The 13388-nt window shown below is 53.5% G+C and overlaps 1 protein-coding gene across 1 annotated transcript in view; it reads right to left on the reverse strand.

Moving 5' to 3' along the window:
- IQSEC3 (IQ motif and Sec7 domain ArfGEF 3) overlaps window positions 1-13388 on the reverse strand; it is a 109484-nt gene that overhangs the window by 94788 nt on the left and 1308 nt on the right. The gene's annotated exons all lie outside the window — the stretch shown is intronic.

Here is a 13388-nt window from a genome sequence, read left to right on the forward strand (position 1 = left end):
GATTGGGCTTTGTTCATGGGATGTGCTCCCCATACCACAGGGCAGTCCCCTTAAGGTGGAGACAGTTCTGCTCTGGTGCCATAGGCGACAGCTCGCCCAGGAGTCCTGCAGATACCGCAGTGGCTGTGTGACCTCAGATGCCACTTCCAAGAAGCAGAGATGGAAGCACCTTCCCCTCAGGGTAATGAGTGGGTACAAGTGCCCGGATGTTGAAGGAAACCAGCGAGTGAATGCTGAGAGAGTGTGAATCGCACTCCAGGGCTCTCTCTGTCCCAACGCCTGGCTGCTTCTACCCGCAGGGACCACGTCACTCTCCAGCCCCAAGTCCCCATTACCTGCTCGGCCCAAGTCCAAGCCCGCTCCTCTCTGGCCTCCTTCCCCTCCCTCTGTTCCGCCAGCCCCAGGGTCTCTGCATGGAACGCTTTCCCCCACGTCTCCACATGACTCTGCTCCATCTACTCTTTCTCCCGGAGGGGACCTCCTAAGTGGGGTCTCGTCTGTCAAAGCTGCTCTCCTGCCACTAACTTTCTGACCTTAGGAGTTTATACCACACACGTCTGGATTTCCTCGTTCGCTGTCTTCTCTTGCACCTGAGCTCTGTCACGGCAGAGTCTTTGACCTGGTCACCGGGAGTCCCCAGAGCCTGTTGCCGAGCCTAACATGTACTAGGTGCTCCATGAATTCTTTAACAAATACAGACAGATGACCCCTGCCCTGGAAGAACCATCTTTAAGTAACAACAGCATGCTCAGGATCTCCTGGGCAGCACGGCTCACCTTATTTTAATCCCACCCTGCCCCAACTATCCTCACTGCACACAGCACTGGTGTGGTCTGTGTGCCTGCTGATGAATGAGTGGGTTCAGCCTGATCTGTTCTAATGGACTTTTTTTTTTTTTTGACAGGCAGAGTGGACAGTGAGAGAGAGAGACAGAGAGAAAGGTCTTCCTTTTGCCATTGGTTCACCCTCCAATGGCCGCCGCGGCCAGTGCATCGCGCTGTTCCGATGGCAGGAGCCAGGTGCTTATCCTGGTCTCCCATGGGGTGCAGGGCCCAAGCACTTGGGCCATCCTCCACTGCACTCCCTGGCCACAGCAGAGAGCTGGCCTGGAAGAGGGGCAACTGGGACAGAATCTGGCGCCCTGACCGGGACTAGAACCCGGTGTGCCGGCGCTGCAGGTGGAGGATTAGCCTATTGAGCCACGGCGCTGGCCTTCTAATGGACTTTTAAGCAGCGAGTGGCGTCAGAAGCCTCGGAGAACACATTTAACACACACGTCACCCTCCTTCCCGAACTCCCTCACTGAATGACAGTCTCCAGGGCTGAGTGTCAGACAAGTGCATTCTGAACAAACCTCTCTTGGGAATTTGCGTGCATGTTACTGCACTTGTCGGCAGGAAGGCAATGGAAAGCAGAGGCCTAGAGCTGCACCTGCCAGAACTGTATTGCTTGGATCTGCATCCCTGGACAAGCAATCTCATGCTGCCTGGGATGCAGAAGGGAGCCTAATCTTGAATCTTGCCTTGCTGGTTGATGTTTGCCATGGCTCTTGCCCACTCCGTGCCAGTAGAGCAACATCCTCCGCTGACCCCCAACCCCAGCAGCCATCGTGAGAGCTACAATGTCCTACGTACTTCCACCCTGCCAGGTGGGTTTGGAATCCCAGCTGAGACTCTCCCACCCTCCCTCCACCCCAGCACTCTCCCATTTCACCTTAGGCTGCTCTTCCTGAGCCCCTTGAGCAACCAGGCAGGCGCCCTGCTCTGGGCCTCGGTGCTGACTGTTCCCCAGATAAGCCCAGAACGCCTTCCTCCCCTCCTCCACCTCTACTCAGGGGTCAGCTTCTAGGGGAGGCCCTCCCAGGGCCCCAGGTAGCTCAGCTTTCCTTTTCTCTAGAGCACTTTCCCCATCAGAAGCCTGGTGTCTTTTTGTTATTATTCTTTGGCTTCTGTCTGCTTCTTGAAGGGACCTGGGAGTTTTGTGTTCAGCACTGCACTGGCACACGGTGGATATGCAGCCAGTATCTGTTAAGTGATTGAAAGAATGCATGAAACGATACACCTATGCACAGAAGAAAATGAGGTTTCCCAAGCCACAGGAATGAAGAATCAATTTTGCTCTTAGCAAAGACCCGAGTGTGCTCAGCCTGGGGGAGGGGGGAGAGGGCGAGGAAGGAAAGCGCACAGGCTGTGAGCACTTGGTTTACTTCTCTGAGCTATTCGCCAAGGCTTCCCGTGGTGCTTTAGGACTCACCTTGTTTTGAACAAGATTGGAAGCCCTCATAGTTTCCCCCAACCGGGCTGACTGCTGGCAACAAAGCAGCCCAGGGAACAAAAGAGAGCCAAACCAGAGCGTTTTCAGCTGGGAAGCGCACTTGCTCAATCTTTCCTCTGCAGTTGGCCGAGGTCAACAGCCAGAGGGGCCATTTCAAGTGGAGTCCCCCGTTAATGTGTGCCCGCCTCCCCAACCTTGGCCCTCCGCAAAGCCCCCTCGCCTGCCCCAGCCCCCAGGGCAGTGATCACAGCTACCCAGAGCTTGCCTTCCAAAACTCTCAGCAGACACAGAACATCGAGCAGTTATTAAAGAGTAGGGCAGCTCTTTTTATACTGAATCTGGAAGGATCACTAAGATACATTATTACAGGGAAATCAAGGTGCAGAACAGACTGCTGTCCACTACCATTTGTGTGAACACACACACACACACACAGAGCTTGAATGTACACAGACTTCTAGGGCAAAGCTACAAGAGAAACTGCCTGTAGTGGTTGCTGCCAGGAGGGGCCGGGGGAAGGGATACGTGGTCAGGGGTGAAGTTTTTCCTGGGAACTCTTGTATCTTTAAATCTGGTACTACATCAATCTATTATCTATTGGAAAAGCAGTAAATGAAATTTATGAAAGAATACAACTCAATTAACAGAATGGACAAACAGGGTTGTGTAAAGAGTAAGACTTTTTGGTGTTAAAAAAAAAAAAAAGCAGTCTGCACAAGTCCAGATGCCAGAGCCTCAGGTATTCAACCGAGGCAGGCCTGCTGGCTGACCTGGGGCTGGGTGCCTCCTCCAGGCTGGCAGGTTCCAGGTGACATCTGAAGGGAGGCTGGGCCCTGGACCTGCCTGGCTGAGGGCTCCCTCCAGCCTCCTGTGTTCTGGCACAGCCGCCCACAAGGCCACTTGGCACAGACATGGCTCTGCAGATTTGTGAGGCTGGCAAATCGCGGAGCCCTCTGGGAGCTACAGGCCAGAACCCCCCCCCCCCCCGCCCCGAACTGCCCCCTCCACCTTTCAAAAACCACTTTCTGTCTCAGTTCTTGTCCCCGAAGGGTCCTCAAATAACAGCAATGATTACACTTTGGGCCCTGCCCCGGGGAAACTCGGCTTCCTGGGTGCTTTATCTGCATGACCTCTGACATTTCATAGCTTTCCCAATGAGGTTGGTACTACTCATATTCCCCATTTTACAGACCGGAAAACTGAGGCCATCACAGCAGGAGAAAGGGCTGAGTCAAGATTCAACCCTAATGCTACCCTTGCAACTATTAGGCTCTTATCACAGAGATACCACCTTTGCAATCCTCAGAATATGATTCTGGGAAATACAGATATACTTAGAGAAGGCCAAGGCACAGCTGGGACCCTCCTGCAAGGGCCACTTCGTGAAGACTGAGCGGTGACCGCTGAGCAGAAGGGGGACCTCGGAGACATCATCCTGCTCCCGGTCCTCTTGGTCGCTCACGCCTTAATTTCCCGCTCCACAGGCGATCCGTGTGCCTCAGCCTGTACGGGCGCCTATGGGGTCCGGAAAAGGAGTGCGCAACCCGAGTGCAATCCCAGGACGCGGGGCCCCACTAGCCGCAGCGGCCAGTGGTGACGCAGCCCCCTCCGCTCCCCGTGGATCCCCGGGAGGAGCGGCCGAAGCGGCGGGGGCGGGAGGAGAGCTGCGCTTCCAGACTCGTAGGCAGGCGGAGGCGAGCGCCTGACCGAGTGGGAGGGGCCGCGGGCAGCCGGCAGCCGCGGAGCCGGCCCAGGTCTGCGGAGCGAGGCGGGGAGGCCGCCGACGAGCGGGGGCGGGACGCACAGGGGCGGCGGGGGGCGGGGGGCGTGCGGCTTCCCCGCGCCGGAGGTGTCCGCCCCCGCGAGGAAGCGCGCAGCGGGAGTGGGGCCGGCGGGGGAGCCGGGGCTTTCCCCAGGCTCGCCGAGCTCCTGAGCGCAGGGGGCCAGGGAGGCGGGCGCGGGGGCGGAGGGGCGCTCTGGAGCCCGCGCCCCCCTCCTGCTTTTAGGCAGTCACAGCCGGAGAGAGCGCAGTGGAAATTTCCAGTGTCCCTGGAAGCTGGAAGCCTGTGCAGATTTCACCTCCTCCTGCGCCAGAGCCCACAGGGGTCTGCTTCCTGTTGTTCTCGAAGGGGAGGATGAGTCTCCCGCTGCGCCCCCCACCCCCACCCCGCCAGCTTTCCTCCTCGGGCTTGGCCTTGAGCACGTTTTGCACGAGCTAAGCTGGGTCCTTTGGGCGGCAGCGGCTCCCTTCCAGCTCTGCTTCCCCGCAGACCTGGTGAGCCCGGGGCTAAGAGTGGTTATCCCCATTGAACGAGAGGGGAACCCGAGGCCCCAGGAGATGGGAGGGGCTTGTTCCAAGCTTGCATTGTGGGTCCACGAGGGAGGGCGCTGCAGCGGAGCGCTGGTGTCATGGATGGAAAAGAGCAGCTCTCGCCCGTGCTGCCCCACGAATGCCTCTCCCTGTCCCTGCGAGCCCTCTGGCCGCTGTGCGTTAAGTGGCATCACGGGTGCCTGAGGATGCCAGGTGAGCCTGTTTGGGGGCTTGCAGGGCTGTAGCAGGAAACCCTGAGGCGAAGACCCAAGCACGAAATTCCCACCTGCTTTGCAGAGCTTTGTTTCTGTTCTTTTAAATAAATAACCATGTTGAATCAGAAGCGTTGAATGAAAACTGTGGTAGGTCGGAATCATTTATCAAAGAAGAAATGGTGGAGTTCCCTTGTCTCTGCACTCCTGGCTTGCAGCAAGCACAGGGCACCTCTCAAACCCTGAGAAGGTGTGGTCCTTGGCCATGGCGAGGCCACTGTCAGCTGCAGGGAAAGTCAGCCACTGCACTGCTCTGTACCTGGGCCTCCAGTCACTTCCCTCCGTGCACAGCCCCTGCACCTGCGCACTCCGGCCCAGCGCTGTCCCAGGCAGTGAGGAATCAGAAGGAAGGGTAGGTGGGGGCACTGTTGACCCAGCCCTGTCTCACAGAAGGAAGATCCAGGAGGAACCTGCTGGCCCAAAGGGGTGTAGCTTGTCAGGCAGAGAAAGGAGGGGGGCGTGGAGCCTGACAGTGTGACCAGGCTGCGGTGTCCTTGGGGGACAGAAGATAAAGCTATGCCCAGCCTTGCTGTGAGACCTGCGGGTTGTTGGGTATGGGTTAGGTCCTCAACCTGCGCTCCCAGCCTACGTCCATAGCACACTCGCCTGTGCCCAGCTGTCCCCACCGATGGCACAACACACACTCCCCTCCTGACAGTTCACCAGAGCTGTCACACCTAATTAAGTAAGAAGAGAAGGCTTTGAGCCTGGGTGCCGGTTCCTGGTGAACATCCCGGGCCAAGTTGTGGGCCCGGGACCCAGCTGTCTTTCCTCTCTTTCCTGCTGAGGAAGGGCCACAGCTCAGGCCTCCTTTCCTTCGCATCCTCACAGACCATCGCTCACTACTTGTTGGACCTGGGGCCTGGGCTGCACGTGAGTGACGGAGACACAGCACTTCCTGCTGGCGCTGGCTCAGTCTTTGCAGCTTCCCAGGCTGGCAGCAGAAGGAGAGGCTGCAGACGGACAGAGAGGAGGCCTCTCCTTGCTCCTGGACAGGAAGGCTCGGGTGGCTTCCCTGGGATGGCAGTCTCCCTCCAGCCCTGGTCCCCTTCAGTCCCCAACCAGCCCTAAGAGCCCAGGCTCTGAATCTGGTATTTCACCCATGCTCAGCCATGGGCTTGCTCCCCTGGGGCCTCCCCCAGCCCAGCTCTTCCTTGGTGCTGACATCGTCTGCTCTCCCTCCAGTCAGTAACTTCACACTGGGAATTTCCATATCAAAGCTGGGTCTCATTTCCCATCCTCTGTGGCCCCAAGGGTCACCACCCTCTGGCCTTCTGGTCCTTCCTGCCCACATCTTCCCACCCCACAGTAAACCCTAGTAGAACCATGTGACTATTTTGCCATCCCCCAGATGACTTTCAGATCCTGAAATGGAGCAAAGGAGCTGACCGAGCACCACGATGCTGCTTAACTCCTTTTCTTATGACCTTTGCACATGAAACCCATTGGGAAAGTCTCCCTTCTATAGCCCATGAATTTTCCATGACAACTCAGTGTGGGCATGCTCTTTATCACTGCCTTTTCCTTACCAGGGCCACGCAAAGTAATTCCAAGTCCCTGCAAAATGAACAGGAAATAAAGATACAGTGAGGGGGGCTGGTGCTGTGCTGTAGCACCTACAGTGCCAGCATCTCATATGGGCACCGGTTTGAGTCCCGGCTGCTCCTGTTCTGATCCCACTCTCTGCTATGGCCTGGGAAAGCAGGCCTGTACCCATGTGGGAGACCCGGAAGAAGGTCCCGGCTCCTGGCTTCAGATCAGTACAGCTTCGGCCGTTGCAACCATTTGGGGAGTGAACCAGCGGATTCTCCCTCCCTCCCTCCCTCCCTCCCTCTTTCTCTCTCTGCCTCTCTGTAACTCTGCCTTTCAAATAATAATAATAATAATAATAATAATAATAATAAAAAAGATACGCTGAGACTCCATTGCCTCCCTCCTGAGCCTCCTGCCCTGGCCGTTGCTCAAGCAGTGCTACCATGGTATCCTCCTCTCTTCCCATCCTGCTCGCAGAAGCTGCTCAGATAAGCTGTTTTATACTGAAGTAAAAGACTGGGAGAAGTAAACGTGCCTGTCCTAGGAGACCTTGCATAGAGAGGATGGCCTTGAAGCGCTGAAGCACCCTCTGGTTGTGGAGTTGTTGGCATAGGCAAGATTGAGGAAGGCAGAGAGATCTCTTTCCGTGTCCCAGTAACCAGCTCTCGGTTTGGCCCCACACAACCACGGAGCTGCCCTGACCCACTCTTTTGGTTCATCACCATGAAGTGCCAAGAGCATTGCATGAAGAAGTTCAGAGTCTAAACCTGGTTCTGCCATTAACTAGTTTGGAAACAGCAGCCATTTCTCTCTCAAGCCTTAGTATTCTCATGGACCAAAAGAGAAGTTTGGGTCAGGTGATCTTACAGGATCCTTCCAGATCTGACACATGCTTGACTTCCCAGAGGGGCTGGGGGCCCTGATCCAGCACCTAAAGCCCCTGAGTCCCCAGAGCTGTGGCACTGAGAATGGCCTGATGCCAGCACACAACATGGGCCCTTCTCTGGACAGGGACACCGACAGGCTGCCTGCATGCCCTCTGTCCACAGGTGCCACGCACTGGGGAGGAAAGGTAGCACTTAGTACAGCCGCTGGGCTCAGAACAACCAAACCTGCCCAGATTTGATATTATAGAAGAAGAGCACACAACCTGTCCCCATCTCTCCAGCCCCAGTGCCATACCTGGCCACTGCCCATGGTGGCCTCAGAGCCACCACTACGCTGGAAGAGAAGTAAGAGAAGTGTGGAAGCCACTATCTTTTCCTTATGCTTCCTCTTTCCTAGCAGGTCTCCCACCTAAGAAAAGCCTTGAAGAGAAGGAACCTCTTTTACCCTTGTAGGCTTGAGCAATGAAACCAGAGTCCTGTCCCCCAAGGCCACCCCGGAACCTACAACAGCACACCAGACCTCCTCTCCTCTGGGACTCGCCCTCCTTTCCCATCTGCACGTCCTGCAAGAGAGAGGTCTGACTTCCATCCCCAGGAAGCAGGAACTGGGGGAAACTGTCCCCACTTGCACTGCTGTCCTTGCAAAGTCACTGTGCCTTTTCCTGGTTGACTGTGGTTTCCCTGCTTAGGGACAGGGGAGGCCATTCTCACGGCCACAGGGCATTGGGGGACAACTGGGATCTCTTGATTGATCTCTTAATCTCTTGATTAAGGAGCAATGGCATAGAACTGAGTTGGGCTTAGAGACCAAGTCCAGCTCTGAGGGTGTGGGGGCCTCATTGTAGATCACTCAGGGATGGTGGACTGGTCCTGCCTGGCACTTTCCAAGGTGAGCTCAGATTCATGGATCTGGAATGGCTCAACTGAAGGCAGAGGAGTCCATGGGGAAAGAGCCTGGGGCGGGGGGGGAGGTGGACTGGCAGAGCGGAGGAATCCTGAGCCTGGGTTCTGGCTGCTCTATCATTGCCGTCTGGCATCAGAGAGGCCTCTTTTCTGGTCCTGGGTTCTGTATCTGCAGCAGGACTGCCATGATTGAGCACTGACTGTGTGCCTGGAACAATACTAATTTAAACTTTGCAACAACCCTTTAAAGTAGATGTTCCTCAATTTGTATGTGGAAAAACAGAGGCTGAAGTCAATAATGAATGTAGGGTCTCACAGCTGGAAGGTGGGAAGCAGGACCTCTGCCAGGGTGTGCCTGCCTGAAGCCTAGCCCCTGGATGTTCTATGATCCCGTGGTTTCCCGAAGTTCCTTTCAGCCTGAAGGTCAACCTCCTCCCTTGCTTACCCTGGTTCCTTGTTCCTTGTTAATGTCCTTGTTACTGGAGATGCCAACAGCCACCCCTTTCCTCCGTGGAAACAGAGCTCCCTGCAGCCTGTGGGGGCTTGCACTTTGTGCTTTTCCAGGGACAGAGGAGGAAGCTGCTGCAGGGGGCTGGCCTGGGAGACTCTGCCAGATAGCCTCACATCTGGGAGCCTGCCAAGGCAGTGTGAGTGTCCCCAGGATCTCTCACTAAGAAACTCCTTACTGCAGTGCTGCTGCCCTGTGTCCAGGGGCACTGGCAGTGTGTTTGGGCCCCAGTGTGGGGAGGTGTTCAGCCCTTCCCCTCCAGCAAAGGCAGTTTGCCTAAAACCCTTTCCATGGGACTTAAACTCAGGAGTTGTCTCTTTCCCAGCCATGGGCCCAGCTATTTCCCCATCCCTTACCTTTCCTCTCACCTAGCCTTGACCTCAACTGACTTTGCCCCAAGAAGCCTTTGGAACTCAGGTTGCAGGGATATTTGCCGAGTCAGCAAGATGGGCCGCCATTCCTCTTGCTTGGTTGGGGGCAGCCGGGCAATGTGCCTGGAGGCCTTTGTCAGGCCCTGTGTGTTGATGGTATGTGTCTGGGGAGGGGTTGAGAGGAAGGAGAAAGTTGGGCTAAAGCAAGCCACAGGGGCTGGGGAGGAGTAGGGAGACACTTGGGTTACCCAGAGGCAGAGAATGATTTGTTTCTTTTAGAATCATGTGTTTTGTGTATAAAAAAGAGGGTAGAGTCTAGGCTCTTGGAAAAGTGGAAGACAGCAAATCTCTCCCCCATGCCAGCTTCCAGGTATGAGCCAAAAGACACACACTCCCTATGCTCAGAGGACTGACTCCATCCTGGGCCCATTCTCAGTCTTTGCCATAGGCCAGTAGTCTTCCCCTTGGTGGGGGCTGAGGAAGAAGAGAGGCTGACTGGTGAACCTTGGCTGGAAGAAGCTTCCTCAATGAATAGGCCTTTCGGACACAAGGTCGATATGTCCCCTGTGTGCTGAGATTCTCCTTGCCTTGGAGATAGGTTAAGCCTGGTAGGGAAGGAGATACAACAGCAGGCACTGTGCACTGTACCATCACAGGGTGGGGTGATGTGCATGTGCAATACACACATCTGCATGGATGGAATCTTCAGGGCTCTGCTTTTTCCTGCTCTCCTTGTCTGTTACTGTTCCTTGACATAAACCCTAGAATCCAATCAAGAAAACCTTCCCTCTGGCTGTAGACATGATTTGTATGTTCACGCTTTTTATTCTGTGTTGTTCTGACAGAGGGTAGCCCCAGCAGCTACAGTATGCTTTCACTTTTTTAGATGTTCCCACATCTGTGTTTCCCTGTGTGTGGAGCAGGGGCCACTTGCTTCTTTCCTATCTCTCCACATCACAGAATGCAGGATTGTGAATGAACAAGACACTTCATACATATAGTTGATTGACTGATAGACCTTAATATTCTCTTAATAGCTTCCAGGATGGACCAGTCATGAGCTGCCACCTTCAATCAGACAGCTCTCATTCAAGAGGAGCAGAGACACCTACTCCAATTGGCATCTGAGACAAGTCAGGCTAAAAAGCACATCCAAGGATGAACTAGCCTCCTAGCCTCCAGTCGCTATGAGTTCAAGGAGCTGAAAAGATGACTCATGATTTATTTTATGCTGAAAGGATGAGCATAGAGAGGAAATATATTGCCATACTATGAAACTTAAGTGGAAGCAAAGGGTAGAAGGATGGAAAGATATGAGAAAGAAAATGTTTGATGGAGGGGGAACACAGGGGAAAAGAGAAGGAAGGAAAAAGAGATGGGAGGAAAGAGATGAGGAAGAAGGATGTTGCCTAGGTTTAGGTTCCAGCTCCACTTTCAATTCCTTCATCCTGCTATTGCACACACTGGGAGGCAGCAGGTGATGGCTCAAGTACTTAAGTCCCTGCCACCCACACAGGAGACCTGGGTGGAATTCCAGGCCCCTGGCTTTGGCTTGGCACAGCCTTGTCTGTTTCAACCATTAGGGTAGTGAGCCCACTGATGAAAGTTCTCCCCATTCCCCACCTTTCAAAGAAATTTTTAAAAATACAAATAAAAATGTCTTAAAAAAGAGGGAGAATGTAAAAGGAAGACTAGGGAGGAAGAGAGAAAGAAGAGGACAGGAACTGCTGAGCCATTCAGGCTTTATTGTGATGTTGAGGTGGGGATCTTGGGGTAGGAGCTGAATGTGGATTATAATGCAAGACTCTTTGATAAGCTCCAATAACCATCCATCTGAGACCTTGGGGACATAGACCCTGGAATCACAAACTCCAAATGCATGATGGGAGAGAGGAATGGGAAGGGGAGTCATGTGCTCATGCGGTGATGCTGTGGTCACGCTAAAGCCAGCAGCTTCAGATAGCGTCATGTGTTTCCAATGCAAGGGGACTTTGCCATGCCAGGCTGAGGCACTGACTTCAGCCAGGAACGGGATAATAATAAATTCTGGAGATGCTGTGAGCCTTGATTGAAAAAATAAACAGGAGGAAGCTATGTTTGCTGCTTTCATTAAAGGGTATAAGCAGTGGGGGCCAGAGCTTAGCAAGAGCCAAGAAGCAGGCAGAGAGAATTTTAACCCCTGCAGGGGTTTTCTTCCATCATATCTCTGCCCTCACCCACCCCCACATCATGGCTTCCTTGGCCTTATGTCTAAGGCCACCACCTTTGTGCCTCCCTCAGCTCAAGGAGGAAGAGAGACTGAGCTGTTTATTAGTGCAGATCAGATGGCAGTTAAAGGATCCATGATTTCCAAGCCCCAGGTTCTCAGGGCACCAGCCTCTCCTGGAATTGGGGAGGAGCAGGAGTTCTGGGGGTAAGAGAAACTGGGCCATGGGGGTCCTTAGCTTCCTCACTGATGCCACAGTCTCACTCTGCTGAGGCCAGAGAGGGAATGTGAAAGGTTTACAGCAAAAGTGTGCTCTGCATATGCTCTCTGCTGTCCCTTGCACCAACGTTAGCATGCTCAGTAAGGAAATGATTGAGCAGGGAATTCCCTGGGAGAAATACCAGGGAGAGGTCTGCTGGTGCTGCTCTTCTCTGCCCCTAGTCATGGGGGCCATTCCCTGCCTCCAAATCCATCTAGTCCTGCTCCGTAGAGACAAACGGGCAGAGGAGGACAAACATATAAACTGGGGGTCATGGGTACAGAGCAAGGGGAGCCAAATATGGAGTCAATGAGGGAGACTTTTTCCCAAGGTTCTTGGGGAAACTTGGGTTGAAGTTGGGCAAAACAATGGGGAAAGAAGTGGTGGTCCAAAAGGCATTCAACCAATCAAGACGTCTCTGCCACCACATCCCAGGGAAGGGACTGCAGGAGGAGGCATGTCCTTGCTCTCTAAGTCTCTGAGTAGACAGTCTTGGGGAGCATGGGAAAAGCAAGGAGTCACTGGTATTATTAACCTCTTAGTGCCTGGTGCAACTTTCCAGGGGAAGATTTCCCACAATGTACCCTCTGCTCCACCCTGCTAATTGTGTCTTAGTTTTGTGGTTTCCCTTGGGAAGCAAAAGCAGGATGGGGTGAAGGGTAGAGGACATTGCAGTTTCTTGCTGGCGTTGACAGGTGAGGCTGGATAGGAATCAGGTGACTCCTAAACCCCTGTATTCCCAGCAGGACCATCTGGGCCAAAGGTTTGGGCTCCTTAGACCACACTGAGAGCAATGGTCCAGGCCTAATCCAAGAAAAATGATATTTCCTGCACATGTCTTGCCCATACAGTCCCTTGAAGAGATGCTAAGGAAGTGATGCAGTGCTGGAGAAGGAAGATATCAAATATCAGGAGGAGAGGAAGCAGGTGAAGAATTGGGATTCTCAGGAAGCTGAGGCTGTCCCCAGGGATATGGAATGGAATAGGACTTCTCCCCTGGTGGTGAAAAGGCTACACACAGTGTCTCAGAAGAGTGTTACCTCCTGCTAAACAGTGGGCACGGAGGGAAAGCCCACTTTCATTTTTTATGCCAGACAAGAAAACCATAAAACTGAGGGCATAGGCAAATGGACCGCTGAGGAGGTTGAGGAAGAAAACTGTATCTCTTGGAGCTTGGATCAGATGCTTTAGGTCTGGCAAGGCAGATCCCCCTGTAGCTTCATCCTTAATTTCCTATGGTTCTGAACAAAGCTACCCGGTGAGCTAACAGGCTATGGCCCAACTTCTTTAGCTCTGCAGCAGATGGAAGAAGAAAATGAGTTTTTGGGGATAATTCTTCACAAGTGTCCCCTTATGAAAGTACAGTTGAAACTGAATAAAGATGGCATGCTTGTCTCCCTCTCCCCTCACCCACTGCACTCCTTTAGCATCACCATCATCAGGGCCAGGTGCCAATCAGGTGCTGATTTCCCCTGAGCTGCCCTTCTAGGCAGTTATTCTATCACCAGTCTCATCAGAGAAGGGAGGCTGACATGGTCACAGCCTTCTCAATACAGAAGAAAGAAGATTCCGGCATCCTTTTTCATCTGTTCTTTTCATATTACCAGGGTATGGACTGTGTAACATGAAAAAGCTGGGTCCTTAGAGGGTCTCATTGGAAGAGTAAACATTTCCTTCAAGACCTAACATGAGATTCTGCTTATCACCAAATACTACATGTGAAATAAGGTTCACATGTAGTAGCCATATGGAGATTAAAACTGCCCTTTCCTCCAAATAGCAACTCTGTTTGCCAGCTGTCTCTCTATCACTGTTCCCTTTCCACAATTGCCAGCGACCCTGCACTGACATCCTCCTTGAGTCA

Source organism: Lepus europaeus, chromosome 6 (assembly GCF_033115175.1).
Source record: "Lepus europaeus isolate LE1 chromosome 6, mLepTim1.pri, whole genome shotgun sequence".
In the NCBI taxonomy this organism is placed as follows: Eukaryota; Metazoa; Chordata; class Mammalia; order Lagomorpha; family Leporidae; genus Lepus; species Lepus europaeus.